The sequence below is a fragment of the Equus przewalskii genome, chromosome 13 (genome assembly GCF_037783145.1).
Source record: "Equus przewalskii isolate Varuska chromosome 13, EquPr2, whole genome shotgun sequence".
NCBI lineage: Eukaryota > Metazoa > Chordata > Mammalia > Perissodactyla > Equidae > Equus > Equus przewalskii.
The window spans coordinates 27,471,474-27,486,764 of NC_091843.1; positions in this window are offsets into that span (position 1 = coordinate 27,471,474).

Below are 15,291 nucleotides of genomic sequence, written 5' to 3' on the forward strand. Positions count from 1 at the left end.
ACCCTGTGCTTATTTGTCTCCAGGTACTGTATGTGGAGTAGTAACAAACTAAGATGGATGAACAATAAAAGAGCAAAGCATGGAAGGTAAACAAATAAGATCATTGAATTTTGAAGCTCTTATCTTCCTTTGGAATAATATCCTGTTCAAGGTCACAGGGCTGATTAGTGGCAGGGCTGGGAAAGAACCCAGCTGGAGCCCTTTTGCCGCTAAATTGCTACTCTAGGCACAGGGCAGTGATTCTGAGAGTTCCAGGACCAGCAGCGGCATCTGGGAACTTGTCAGAAACACAAATTCTCATGCCCTGTTCCAGACCTACTGAATCGAACTCTGGGGATGGAGCCCAGCAATCTGTGTTAAGACCCTTCAACTGATTGTCATGCACACTATAGTTTTAAACACTGACCAAAGAGAATGAGACCAAACGAGTGGCAGAGTGAACTGGGAAGGGACCGGGATGTAAGACCTATGATTTGTTTCAGTTTCCTAATCTGTAAAAAGGAAATAATCACTAGCATGTCACCCTGCTGGTGGTTGTATGAAGTGAAGTGAGAGACATCTTGTAGGTGGATTTGCCCCAGACAATGGGAAGCTGAAGCATTAGCTCACGAGGATTGTCCTCATCTCTCCCCATTTCTATGTTTGGTGGCATGTGGGTAACTGAAATTAGCTGTGTTGGGAAATTGAAAACTCGACATCCCAGGGCTTTGCTCCCACCCCCCAGTCCGTTTGTCAGCACACCACTGGTTCCAGATTTCAGAGGTCATCAAGTTTATTTCAGTTTGTAACTCTCAGAACTTGTTAAAATTACATTTTTAAATGGTTGTAGCTACAATTTAAGTTGCAAACTTTTTGATTTTTATTTTTTAATTTTTTTTTTTTTTGAGGAAGATTAGCCCTGAGCTAACATCTGCCGCCAATCCCCCTTTTTGTTGAGGAAGACTGGCCCTGAGCTCACATCCGTGCTCATCTTCCTTTACTTGATATGTGGGGTGCCTGCCACAGCATGGCTTGAGCAGCTGTGCCTAGGTCCACACCTGGGATCCGAACCTGCAAAGCCCGGGCCGCTGAAGTGGAGCACGTGAACTCAACTGCTGTGCCACCAGGCCAGCCCCACAAACTTTTTTAAAAAAATGTTAGTTTAGGGAAGAAATCTGACTTACACATCTTAACAGGACTTCACTTTCTATCCAAACCGGTTATCCATGACTCCTGTGAAACCCCACATTTTGAGTAACTTTAAGGCATGGGGTCAGAAGTGCCCCAAGCTAGAGATGTGGATTTAGGAGTTGTCACAACAAGAGTGATGGTTGAAACTCCAGGACTAGGTGAGTCTTTCCAGACTCAATTTTGATCTGGGTGTGAAGAGGGTTTAAACAGAACTCTGGAGCATACAAGGATGAAGGATGATGACTTACTGAAGAAGAATGGAGGGTATCACAAAGGAGGACATCCAGAAAGTCAACAGTGCCATGTGGAGAGGTCAAGAAGGGAACTGTATTGTTTATTAGTCAAGGTACTTCATGCTGATTGCTGCAACGGACAAACTAGAATAACAGATTTTTGCGAATCGTATTTCCCATTAATGTGAGCCAAGTAGCTTTCCAGCTTGGCCTCTCAGGTTGAGGCAACGGGAAAGATGCTGGGGGCACACTAGCAATGAACTGCCTCAGCAGGAATGGCTTGTGTCACTTTTTTTTCATAGACCATTGGCCAGAACTAGTCAGGCCTAATCTATCTGCAAAGGAGGCTTACAAATGTGGGAGAGAGGATAAGTAGGTAGTTGTAATTTTCTTGGTTACAGATTGTTTGCAGGTACTGTTGTAGACAAAGTTGGGTGTGTCAGAACTGTTTCTGGCTGTTCTTGCCCTCAGGTATCCAGGCTGGATCTCCAAGGAAGGCAGAGCCTGGAGCCAGTAAACTGATGGCTCTCTGGCACAGGCTCCTCGCCTCTCTTTCAGGTCTTGTCACATAGGAAAACAAGCCATGCAGTCCCCGTTGCTAGGAAATACATAAACACAGCAAGAAATAATCTGCCTATCTGCTGAGGGTTTAGCTTGCAACTTTCCCATAAATGACCAACAGCTGTTTGACCTTTGAGGGGCTGTAGCCCATGTTGGCATAGGAATTAGGAAAAAATGACTATGTGTCTCTCCTGCTAGAAGAGGAATTTCTTTTAGGGCAGAAGCCATACTCTTTTTTACCTTGTATTCAGAGTCTAGTACAGGAAGTTGGCCATAAAACCTCTGTTGAATATTGATGCAGACCAGGATGGTACCTATTAGCTTTCTTTCCGCAGTAGTATGCTGTTGATTCATTGGATTTGTGGTTGGTTAAAATCCTGCATTATCTCTATTCCAAGATCTGTTGCCAGGCCACATCTCTGGACCTGTGCCAAAATAATTTTTTTCCCCCCTACATGCTGATTTTAGATTCAAAGCTTTTAAATGGCTCAGCCGGTAATCAGTACTACCCCCAAAAGACATCAGCAAAAGCTCCCCAGGTTCAGCTTCTTGAAAATTCTCTCCTTGACTCTAAAAGGAATTTTATCAATACGTGATCCAGGGCTTTTGTGTGTGTGTGTGTGTGTGTTGTGTTTAAGAATGTTTTCAAAAGATCAGTGTTGCAGGCCTACCTAAATCTAACAACTTTAATTTTTTCTTTTCCTTCAAACCAAGCTGAAACCTCAAGCAGACTTTAAAACTTTCTTATGCTTGCCTGTTGCTCCAGAACCTGCCATCCGTTCTGCTTTCTGAAAGACTATGGAAGATGACTTGAAAACTTATTTGGCTCTGTTTAATAGCTGGCTCCAGAGCCCACACTGGTCTTGTTACTTTGGTTACACTGTGTGCCCTAGTGATTTGCCACATATAGTGTGTGATAAACTCTTACCTCTGGCTTTTGTGTAACCTGAGCACCAAGATCCATGCATTGCAGTGGCTGGCTAAGTTATCAGGTTGATTTGCCGTGTCTCCAAATGAATCTACTATTTTGCCTCTCTAAACCTTCTCTTCCTCCTGTAATTCTTTCTTGATGGATGGAAACTCTCAAGCAGGACGCTTGGGAGCTATCCTTGACTCCTCTGTTAAGTCCATCTCCTCGCTATCTTCACTGGTTCTGCCTTAATTTGGCCTTTATCATCTCTCATCTGAACTCTTGAAGTAGCCTCAGGTTAAGTCTCCTTGCCTTAAGTCTAACCTCTCCAATCCATTCTCTGCATCATTCTTCCAGAATGTGCCACCCGCCTCTCCCACCTTGCTTTCAGGATAGTGACCAAACTCTGTGATCTGACTGCTGTTTACCAAACTACCAACCTCATCTCTTGGCCTCTATCCCCAGCCCCGTTCTCCATCGCGCACTCTGCGCTCCAGATACACTCACAGTTCCCAGGACCCATTGCACCGTCATGCCTTCATATGCTTCCCTGTGCTAGACATGCCTTTCACTTTCTCCTCCCATCTGCCCAGTGTTAAATTCAAACATCTCTAGGAAGCCCCGAGGTCACCAACCCCACCAGAAGCGTGGATCACTCCCTCCTCTGTGCCCTCACTGTAGCACTTTCCCAACTGTGTTTGCAATTGTATTTCTGCAAGCGCTCAGACGTGTATTTCTCCCTCACCAGACTCAGAGCTCCTCAAGGGCTGGAACTCTTCTTTCTGTCTGTACAATTAATGTTTGAGGATGGCATATGGGTAGTAGATGCTTAGTGAATATTTCTTTGCTGATGGACTCTAGGCCAGTTAGAGCTAAGACAAGACAGTGTTGGGGTAGGGAATGAGGGACTTTTAATCAGAAAGAAACTCAAGAATCTATAGGGCACAGGATTTCAAACTGAGCGTATGTTTCACCCAAAGATGTGTTCATTCCTCTCCAGAAGGGGCATAGGTGGGAGAGGAGTAGAGAACACAGGGTTTCAGTGTTGAGAAACAGCAAAGAGTCTAAAAATGTTATTGCTGGAAGGGATAGTCAAGATCACAAACCTTTAGGACAAGATTGTGCCTTCTAAGTGTACATTTAAAAATAGGATCCAGTACTCTTTGCAGTTGAGGAAACTGAGGCCCAGAAAGGGGGAATTGACCACTCTGAGGCCACAAAGCAAGTTGGTGGCACAGTGGTTTCTTCATTCTTAAGCCTGTTCCCTTTTCACACTATATCACAGTTCTCGTGGGAATTGGGATTTAGATCAGATAAGGGGGAGAGAAAATGGTTCTTCTCACTTCTCCCAAGATAAGCGGCTGGAAATTAGCTAAGTGTTTCTTGAGAAAAGTGAAATGTGGATGGTTATCGTGTTGCTTGCCACTGCTGGTTTAGATTTTTGTCTTCGCACTCTTGCTCAAATGTCCCTAAAAGACATTTGAAAAATGATGGATCCCTATGCACACTTTTAAGTTGACATCTAATGTTTTTTTGTCAAATAATTTTAAGTAGTTGCAAAGGATGTTCTTGGAGAGATTCTACAGTGCTGTACATTGACAACTCTTGTCTGAGCACTGTTAGAATGCAGTTTCGAAACTTCTATCTTCAGTTATATCCCATAGGGGGTGTCAATAAAAGGCATCCACAGCGTGGCCTCCTTTCAAGTGCAATTATCTTGGGCTGGTGGTACCTATTGGACTGGATCCCGCACTCCCGGTGGGCTCACCATCGCCCTTTGAAAAAACACAAAGACAAATTCCAGTCAGAAATTTTACATCATTCCTTTTTCTTCTTGAACTCCTATTTCCATTCTACTGTCCCCACAGGATTTAATCATACATGCAATTCATTTTCATGCCTGTCTTTTAATGATTGCCATATTGTATTTCTTTGAAACCAAAGTATGCACTTAGATTTCCATTTTAATTTTTAATTTCTTGTGACCATAAACCTTGAAGTGTTACTTCTTCTGGCTAGAGTTGCCATAACAATTATTAGACCTAATTGGCCAAAGCCACATAAGTGTTTTACAAAGTTTGATAGCAATTTGAATATGGAGAAGTATATTTTATTTATTGAGATGGATTTTTTAAGTGTATGTTTGTGTGTACATTGCTAAATGTTGTTTATTCCTAGATTGACAGGAATCACCGTCAGTACTATCCCTGTTTTCCATTTTAATCCATGTATGAGTTTAGAAGCCTTGTTCATGTAATTATAGGGAGCTGGAAGACTCATTATTGCAGTATCACTCAGTTCTTCCAATTCTTTCCAAGATATATGCCAAAAATCACTTAAAGCTCTTTTATCGAAAATCAGAGAAGCCCATTAGACCTTCCTTTAGTGTTGTACTGTGGCAACCTCTTTTCTCTGAGGCTGTTTCGTGGAAGGAGCTTCTAGAACAAGGTCGAGTGGTTTTACAATTTGCCACTGGTGGCAGGCCCACAAGAGCAGAAGCTTCTTGGGCAAAGCCGCCCTCAGGCCTCAGGGTTCTAAGGCCGCAGGGGCCACTGATAGTTTTCTTCTAGCTTCCCCCTTATTGCTTTCCCTCTCCAGGTTTGAATCTCTGGATCTCGTACCTGAAACTGCCTTGAGCTGAAAATCAGGATTGTTTTCTGCCTCCCACTCGAACAACCCCTCTCTTTGCGTTAACTTTCTCTACAGGACAACGACTCACCCTCTAATCAGAAATCAGTCCAGGGATCTAAGAGGAGGGTGCTGCTCTTAAAAACACCGTCAACAAAGAGATGGCCTCTGAAAGCCTGCCACATTCACCTCCTGGGTTCAAATGATGTGCTCTTTAAAAGACAAGTTTGCTGAAAGCTTTCTGTGTCAGCTTTTTGAGCCGTTTACAGTCAGCTCTTACACAACGCAGGGAACTAGCAGGCTCTACCCGATTCTCTAAACCACGCTAGAAAATTGTGTGGCGCCTCCGTTAGCATTTTAGTTCAGGGCATTAATTTTGCTGTTGTATCTGGGCCTACTTGGATTCTTGCCTCTTTCGGACCACATTAATTATCTCAGGTTCCACCTGGACCCTCTCCTTGGCTCGCTGCCATTTCTAATAAAGGTAAAGTCACAAGATCAAAGCTGTGTACATTGGTAACTTCCTCTTGCATTAACCTTTGCTCTGAAACAGAAGCAAGCAGAATCCCCTTTGTTCCTGGAAGGCAGATTGATGCCTTGGAAATAACACAGAAGCTGGTGGAGACGGAAGAGCAAAGTTATAGACGTCACCCTGTTGTGGACAGTGACCCAGGTTAGCTACTTTCTCCACCCTGACACTCAGCTCCTATGTCTAAACAATTGGATACAAATTTTTGCTCTGTCTTATCCTCCCTCCTAGGATCAAGAGAAAGGTGAAAGCTTTGCTATGTTTAGAACAGTGCCAAGCTTACTGTTAGCTGTTGACAAATGTTAACAGCCATAATTAAGATCCAAGAGGAAGATATTCCCCAGAATTTGAGCCCCAATTCACAAGGAAATCTCTCTCATGATCTCAGGGAACATGACGGATTAGGTGGTTTGTGATGGAGAAGGACGGAACTCTAACTGGTAGGCAGACCTAGAAGGTTAAAGCTTATCTCCTTAAGCCCATCCTCTCAGTGGGAAAAGCAAGGGCCTCACTGCTGAGGCCTGGGCTGGCTGGGAAAGTGGGTGGACAGCTGCTTTGCCAGCTCGGACCCACCCAGCTGGTTTCCACAGCTCTTCTTGGAACAGGTGGGGTGGGGCCCAGGCTGTGGGTGAGTCATGGTGGCTGCATGTCTGGGCAGCAGTTAGCCCTGCCTGCCTAGTGGAGTAAATGCTGGGGTCACCTAGGGGGCCAGTCCTGCCCTGCTGGCTGCCGGGAAGAGCCTGCTTGCCCAGCCCTGAGGTTGACAATGGGAAATGCTCCTGGTGGAGCAGGGAAAAGAGCATATGCTAGACAGCCATGGCCCACAACAGGGAGGCGGAGGAGGCCCAGGCCCTGCCCTCAGACAACTGTGGCCCATCCAGAGCCCAGGGCCCACATGTAGACGGGGGCTGGGAGAAGTAGTGGCAGTGTGAGTGGTCGAGACCTCAGTGCAGGAGTCTCCGGAGATCTGAGTGTGGCTTCTGGCCCCACCGCTTACTAGCTGTGTGACTTTAGGCAAATCACTTAGCTTCTCAGCTCTAAAGGAGGGGATGATACCTGTCCCACAGGGCTTTTATGTGAATTTAATAATGTTTTGTAAAACACAGGTCAGTATGAAGAACTCTGCAAATGTCTGGCTGGTGGAGGTTGGGGCATTCCAGGCAGAGCCAAACTAGGGCTGAAGCTGGAAGGGGATGACCTTCTGAGAGTTGAGGAGGCTACAGAGTAGTCCCAAAGGCTGAGTGCAGGTGGCAAAGGGAAGGGGGACAGGGAGGGTGCCTCGACTGTGGGGTCATGAAGGCCAGATTATAGAGACAGGCTTTCGTCCCTTAGGTCACAGGGAGCCCGTGAATGTGTCTGCAGAGGGTAGGGGTGACTTCAGGGCTCTGGAAGCCAGAGCTGTACAACAGTACCCGCTTATCCACAGTTTTCCTTCCTATGGTTTCAGTTACCCACAGTCAACCGTGGTCTGAAAATATTAAATGGAAAATTCCAGAAATAAACAATTCATAAGTTTTAAACTGCATGCCGTTCTGAGCAGCGTGATGAAATCTCTCGCTGTCCTGTTCCATCCCACCTGGGACGTGAATCCTCCCTTTGTCCAGTGTCTCCACGCTGTGTATGCTACCTGCCCATCACCCACTTAGTAGCCTTCTTGGTTATCAGATCGATTGTTGTAGTATCTCAGCGCTTGTGTTCAAGTAAGGTATTTTACTTAATAATGGCCCAAAGGCAACTTTATTATTAGTTATTGTTGTTAATCTATGTGCCTAATTTATAAGTTAAACTTCATTATAGGTATATGTGTATAGGAAAAAAACATTGTATATATAGGGTTCGGTACTCTCTGCAGTTTCAGGCATCCACTGGGGGTCTTGGAACATATCTCTCACGGGTAAGGGAGGAGTACTGTACTGTATCTTCAAATATAAGGCTTGGCATGTTTCCTTGCGGAGGTGACATGGACCATGGGGACAAGGCAAAACACCACCCTACCTGGGACACACCCACTAGTAGGTAAGAGCATCACTCTTCACCCCTTGGGGAGGTAAGAAGCCAGTGGGTGAGCCACGGCTCAGCTGCAGGAATCTCCTGCACTGAGCTCATGAGGCCCAGGCCCTAGTGGGGAGACCAGGTGTGCAGTGGGCTCTCCGGATACGGTTGTAGAATGAAAGAGCAATCAGGAGCCTCTGGCCAGGCCTTCCGTTTTGCAGGAGGGAGAAGTGCCCACAGTGGGAGTTTAATGTGCACAAACCACACAGCAGGCGGTGGGAGAGCCAGGCGTACAATAGAGGGGCTCCTCCCTTCACTCCAGCCTTCCCCTAAAAAAGAACACCACCACTGCCCGCCCCCTTGAGAAAGGGCCATGCTGCAGGGAGGGGCAGCTTTGTCCGGCCCCAACAGGGCCCTCTGTGCCTCTCCCAGGCCTAAGGGCCCTCCAGCACAGCGATGGGCTCCCACCCTGGGGAGAGGAGGTGAAGTCAGCAGTTCTCAGAGAGGGGGGATGGGGGTGCCACCCTGCCTGAGATGATGTCACAGTTTCCACCCTGGCTACAGTCCTACAGGATCCTACAGTTTCCTGGCTACAGTCAGGAGCTTCTGACAAACCTTGCTGGGCAGCCTTTGCCCCCCCTGGTAAGCCTGCAGAAGACTTAAAAGTAAACAGTCCATGTCTCCGATCTGCGCTCTCTTAAGGCCTTTGCACTCCCTGTCCAGAGAGGCGTGGGGCTGCTCCTCTCCTCCTTCCAGTCTCTCCTAATGGCCTCCACAGTGGAGGGCACGAGTCCCTTTCCTCTTCTCTCCACTGTCCTGGAGGGCAAGGTCCACCCGGAGAAGCAGGGGTAGGAGAGCAGAGGCACGGGGCAGCGTGTGAGCCCCAGGACTTGCCTCTCGGCTTCTGCCGGGGCCCTCCTGCAGTCTCTTCCCACTGCAGCAGCAGCCAGTACCCGAGTCACCGTGTGCAAATATTCAGCCAGGTCACGGCAGCCCTCCTTCCAAAACGCCACCTCAGTCCAGGTAACGCCCAAGTCTGAACAAGCTCTGCACTCTCTCACCCTCCGTCACTTCCCAGACCTCAGTTCTACGGGACTTCTCCCTCAGTCACTCCCCAGGCCACCCTCACTGCTTCTCTCATGCCGGACACAGGCCCCACCCGTCTCCGGGCCTTTGCACCTGCAGTGTCATGGAGCATGTCCCGCAAAATCCTCCTTCTGATCTTTGCTGAAATGTCACCTTCTCGGGGAGGCCTTCCCAGACCACCCTGTTCGAAGATGTAACCTGCCCTTCACTCCTCACCCCTTTCCCTGTTTTGTTTTTCTCCAACTAACATATTGTTTCTTTGACCTATTATTTTAAAGTAACAATAATCTCAGTCCCCGCTAGGATGACAGCAACATGGGAGCAATGTTTTTGTCAGTCTGTTCACTGCCATGTCCCCAGGACTGTAGCACAGTGCCTGGCACCTAGCAGGCCCTCCACAAACACGTGCTGAACATTCAAAAGACAAATGAGGGAATGCAGAAACGAGTTAACAGAGTGACAAGAAGCCCTTATGCCCTCCTGGGCAGGACAGAGGGGTTCCTTCCTAGCCACGGAAATCCTGAAAAGTGCCAGATACGGACTTCTGTAAGAGACTAGGCCAAACCGTGGGTCGGGCTCATGGTTGTTAAAACCACCAGGGGCGCTCACCACCTCCAGCCTCCTCCACCCCACTCCTCCGAGCACTCCTCTTTCTAAAGAGTTTAGTCCACTCCTTTGGTCCCAGTCATCACTCTTTACTGAATCTTCTCTGGTTTCTTCACATCTGTTTTGTTTAATTGAGGTACAAATTAGATACAATAAAAGGCTCCAATCAGAAGTGAGAAGCTTGATGACTTTTTACATATACATCCACCTGGGTAACCACCACCCAGTTCAAGATGTGAGCCATTTCTATCACCCCGGGAGGCTTCGCCAAAGACAACCGCCCTCCTGACTTGATCACCAGGGGACTGGTTTTGTCCACTTTAGAACGTCACATAAATGGGATCACATAGGATATGCACTTCTGCGTCTGGCTTCTTTTGCCCAGCACTGTGTCTGACGTTTCCCCACGTGGTCCTGTATCACAGGAGTCTGCTCTTTTTTATTGCTGTGTGTATTCCTCTTCACATCTTCCTGAGTGTGGATTACATGATCTGGACCAGTTCTTTCGTCAGGCCTGACAAAGAGCACAGCGAACCCCCACACTCGCTCAGCCCCCTGATCTCTGGCTTTTCGTGGATGTACAGGCTAGAGAGAGACTCAGTTGCTCAGCTGCAGACTTGGGGACCTCATCACAGCCTGTGGAAGGCAGACCAGCATTGTGGACTTGGGCTCGGGTCTTGGAGTCAGGTCTGGGTTCAAATTGCTCATCTGCCACTTCTTGGCAAGGTGACCATGGGCACGTCACTAAGCCTTCCTTTCTTTTCTTCATCTATAAAATGCAGATATAATGATACTACTGACTATGTGGCGTTGCTGTGAAGATGAAAGAAGGTGACCCATGAGTCTGGTCCTTGGGGCATGGTGGATGCTTGGTAAATGCTAGTTGTTTTTATTATGGGTTAGACCACCAGACATGCCTCCATAATTGTCTTTATTGGGATCTTTGCCCCACAGGCCAATCCATAGCTATTTCCTGGCCATCTTACCTCACTTCTACTGGGCTACCTGCCCAGGCCTCAATTTCTCCAACTTTCAAAACACTTTTATAGATGGGAACACGGGAACAGCAAGAACCCGGAAGAAATGTAAGGAAGCACACACAGAAAGGGACCATTTATAAGCAACATAATGAAAGCCTTGCATCCTCATTGGATAAGATTCGTGATCAGATCCTTCATTCAGGACTTTGAACTTGAGCTTCCCACAGTGCTGACTGAAGAAGGAGCTTAAGCGAGCAGGCAGGCACCGGTCCAAGATCCAGTCTGCTCTCCCAGATGGAGGAGCCTGAGCTGCTCACACCCACTCACCCTGGCCTGCTGCCTCTCAGCTAGAAAGCTGCCGTCCGCACCAACACAGCCACACATGGGACACAGCCCCACTGAGGGGCCCAGGGCACATTATGGGGATCAATTTGTCACCCCATGACTCACCCCCTTGGGACTACCCGCCTGGCCACAGTGACATGGCACGTGCAGTGGCTGTGTCAAGGGTGACGTGGGAGCACTTAGTCACTCCACCCACCACCAGCAATGACCATTGCTTCCCCTACAGACTATCACAGCGCATTGATAGCAACAGCAATAGTGTTTGATATGCATGACAATTGTCGGTTTCTCACTCACACGTTAAGTGGGATTTGGAGGTTTTCGGGGACCATTGCTGTCTTTCCTGATGTGTAATGTGACATCTCAGAAGTGTCAGTGAGCCTGCTGAGCCCCCACCACCCTCAGGTTCCTCCGTACACTGAAATTGTGGAGCCACCACTGGCCACATTCCAGGGATACACTGGCACTGTCCCTGGGCAGTCACCCCACAGGCCACGCGCAGTGCTCCGGCAGCCACTACGCAGTGAAAGGACAATATGAAATAAAGAACATTCATTGAGTGATTACTCTTGGGCAGGGACCTCACACATTAGCTCATTTAATCTGCTCAACAATTCTGTGAGGGGGTGTTACAGTTGAATTGTGTACTCACCAAAAGATACCTATGCATGTGACCTTATTGGAAACAGGGTCTTTGCAGATGATCAAGTTAAGATGCAGGCATTCGGGTGGGCCCTAATCCAGTATGACTGGTGTCCTTATAAAGGGGGAAATTTGGACACAGAGACATGCACACAGGGAGAAGGCCACATGCTGACACCTGAGCTCAGACTTCTAGAAACAGGAGGCAATATATTTCTGTGGTTGAAGCCCCCCAGTCTGTGGTACTTTGTCACAATAGCCCTAGCAAACTAGTACTATTTGTTTGGGTGGGTGCTACAGACGAGGAAGCTGAGGCTTGACTCTGGCGGGGCTTTAGAGAGAGTTGGGATGATGGGGTTACTGAGGTGGGACTAGGGGAGTTCCTGAGGGGCTGTTTGTTCCCTGACAGTTGGGCAGGTGGCTCCTCCCCTGTGAAGGGCACGCACTCCTACAGCAGTCGAACTTGATGGTCTCTGAGGCCACTTCCAGCAAGGATATGTCCAGGGCATGGAGGGGGCCACGGAGCTGGGTCTGCACCCATCGGATGTGGACTCGATTCTGGGTGCCCCTGCAAACAAGGGGCGTCGCGCTTGCCTTGTCTCTGTGGGCACAGTCACACTTCAATTCTTCTCCACGTTCTCATAGGGATTGCAGGACGCCAAGAGAACGAGGCCCCGCAAAGGCCTTCACTTTTCCTTTATTCCCATGACTGGCAGGGAAAGAGCTAACCAAGCCTCCCCTGGCTGCCTGCAGGTGGAATTCTTCAACCATGAGGATGAGGCTCCGGGCCTGGGGTGCGATGGAGGGCCCGCCAGGGTTCTGAGCTCCGGAGCTGTGAGACCACCTACTGGCCTCTCTTTTCCTCCTTGGTTTTCATGTATATTCTACGTGTTAGTCCCTTGTCAGTTTTTTTTTTTTTTTTTAAGATTTTATTTTATTTTTTTTTCTCCCCAAAGCTCCCCAGTCACATTGTTGTATATATTCTTCGTTGTGGGTCCTTCTAGTTGTGGCATGTGGGACGCTGCCTCAACGTGGCTTGATGAGCAGTGTCATGTCCGCGCCCAGGATTCGAACCAATGAAACACTGGGCCGCCTGCAGCGGAGCAGGCGAACTTAACCACTCAACCACCGGGCCAGCCCCCCTTGTCAGTTTTTGACATCACATTTACCTCTTTGAGTCTCTTATCTGTGTGTTAACTTTCTTCAGGGTATTCTTCATTGAACTCAAATCCTTCATTTGTCTGTAGTCAAATACATTAAAATGCTTTTTCTTACACTTTATCTTGTTAAGCCTTGTTTAAAGAGTCATTCCCCGCCTCAGGGTCACAAGCATGTTCACCTCCATTTTATTCTTCTAACCGTATAGCTTTCCTCTCCGTGGAGATTTAACCCATCCGGAGTCCACCTTGGCGTGGGGTTCGGTGGGGCCCTCGGGTGGCAAAGGATTCGTCCCAGAAGCAGCTCCTAAACACTCAGATTTCCAGCAGGCAGAGCCATCCTTGCCTAGCCTGGCAGCTTCCGGCTCATGTCTGGACGCCTCTGCATACCGGCTTGCCAAGTCCCGGACTCAGTTTGTAGCTCAGCAAAACAGGGATAACGAGCAGTGAGGTCGAGGATGTGAGCGAAACGGCTCCGAAAAGCAGAAGGGGTTCGAGGGAGGTGTGACCAGGGCTCGCTTCAGGCCCACGCAGAGCCCAGAGGGCGGTGGTGCCCAGGACCCTGCCCTCCAGCCCCGCTCCAGATGCCCACCCCGGGAGACCACACCTCCTTACGGGAGGGCACAGTCCCTGTCGATTCTTGAATGTGCATCCTCAGTTCCAGGGCCATGTGGGCACCCAGGGCTCTGAATTGCTACTTGGCTGCCAGCTGGACATGGTGCAGAGGTCTTCCTCTGGGTGCCAGAAAGATTGGGGTTTCCCGGGAGTCATCATTTCTGGGTTTGGCTTGTTCCCAGATGGGGTGTGGTGGCAGGGGCTGGACTTGGCAGACGGCCTGGGCTCTGGTGCTGGCTCTTCCCAGATGCACACTGGAACCCTTCGCCTCTCTGGGCCTCTGTCTCCTCACATGTAAACTAACAGATTGCTCCCATCCGGTGACAAAATTCTGGATTCTCTTTCCAATCTTAAATGACAGTAGGTACTTACTGAGTGTTTACTGGGTGTGGGGCCCTCCCTACACTATCATTTACTGCTCACAGCTCTAGGAGTACCCTCTATTATTCTCCCAATCTACATTGAGGACAATGGGGCTCTGAGAGGCAAGTGGCTTCCCGGAGGTCACACAGCTAGCAACTGACAGAGATGGAATTTACGCTTTTGTAATTTTGTTTAACTTGCTGCCGGCTCCAGCCCTCACTGTGCTCCCATCCTTGTAACTGGGCTGGGCTGGGGGTGTCACTCCCCTGAGTACATTCTCCAGAAGCGCCTCCTCTTCAACTAATTTTTAAAGATGGCGTAAAGAAGGAGTTGGAAGGAAGTTGTGCCAAAGCCGTGACTCATCATGTGAGGAAGGTAGTCCCGGGGCGGTGCCGTGTTAATAAGCGTGCCGCCTCACTGAGGCTGCGGGCCCCACGCCCCTCCTTCCCTTCCCCCACCCCAGCCCTCGTCCAGCCCCACTCCCACCCTGCTCTGGGGACTGGTTAGAGCCCTCACCTCACCAGCCTGGGAAGGGACACCTCTCTGGCTGTAGCTTCAGGCCGTCCCATGACCAGGGTCAACGCAGTGCTCCAGTTATCAGGACCAGGCTTCCCAAGGAATGGGGCCCACCTGGGTGGCAGGCTGCTGATCACCACCTCTGCTGCCTGAGGCCATGGGCTTACTTGCCACCAAGCTCACCCTCAGATACTTTCCAGAAGGGCCTACCCGGCCCAGGGGAGTGTCTGGCCCAACCCCCCCAGCCCTGCACTGGTCAGTCTCTCTACAGCAGGTTTCCCACAGTGGGTTCCACCACTGGCTCAGAGCTGGTCCCAAATGCACAGTCCAGAGCCATCCTCGTCAGTGTGCTCTTGTGTGCTTGGCTCTCGTTTTGATTTATTGAAGTGCTGTGAAGGATTTGAATTGACCAGTACTCCCTGTGCTGGCCTCCTGCCACCCTCTTCCCATGCCACTTCTTGGAGCCACTGCCAGAGGGGTACGCGTGGGCATCCTGGCTTCTCACTAAAGATTCCGAAAAGACTAGGAAGAGAAATGATGCCCTGGGCAGCTCAGGAACCATCTGGTTTCTGTGATGACGAAGCAGGGAGCCCTGGCCAGCATGAGCAGCTGGCAGAGTCTGGCTCTCCAGTCCTCAGGGGTATCTAAACACACTGACACGGCAGCCCAGAGGCCCTGCACAGCCCAGAGGTCTGGGCAGAGGCTGCAGGGATCTGCCACCGTCTGGCAGTTTGGTTTCGTGGAGCTGATGTCTTCAGCCATCGTGAAGGACGCTCGTGGAAAACACTGGAGGAAAAAACCTGGGACTCTTCCTCCAAGGATATGAAACGTACATACATGCCTCAAGTGACATGAATGTTTTGAATGAGTTGCCACAATTTAAAAGTATTTCACGTAAAAATCTGGATTTTTGTCTTCTGTTGAAAAATGGGAAAATCCAGCAGCCCTGGGCCTGTGC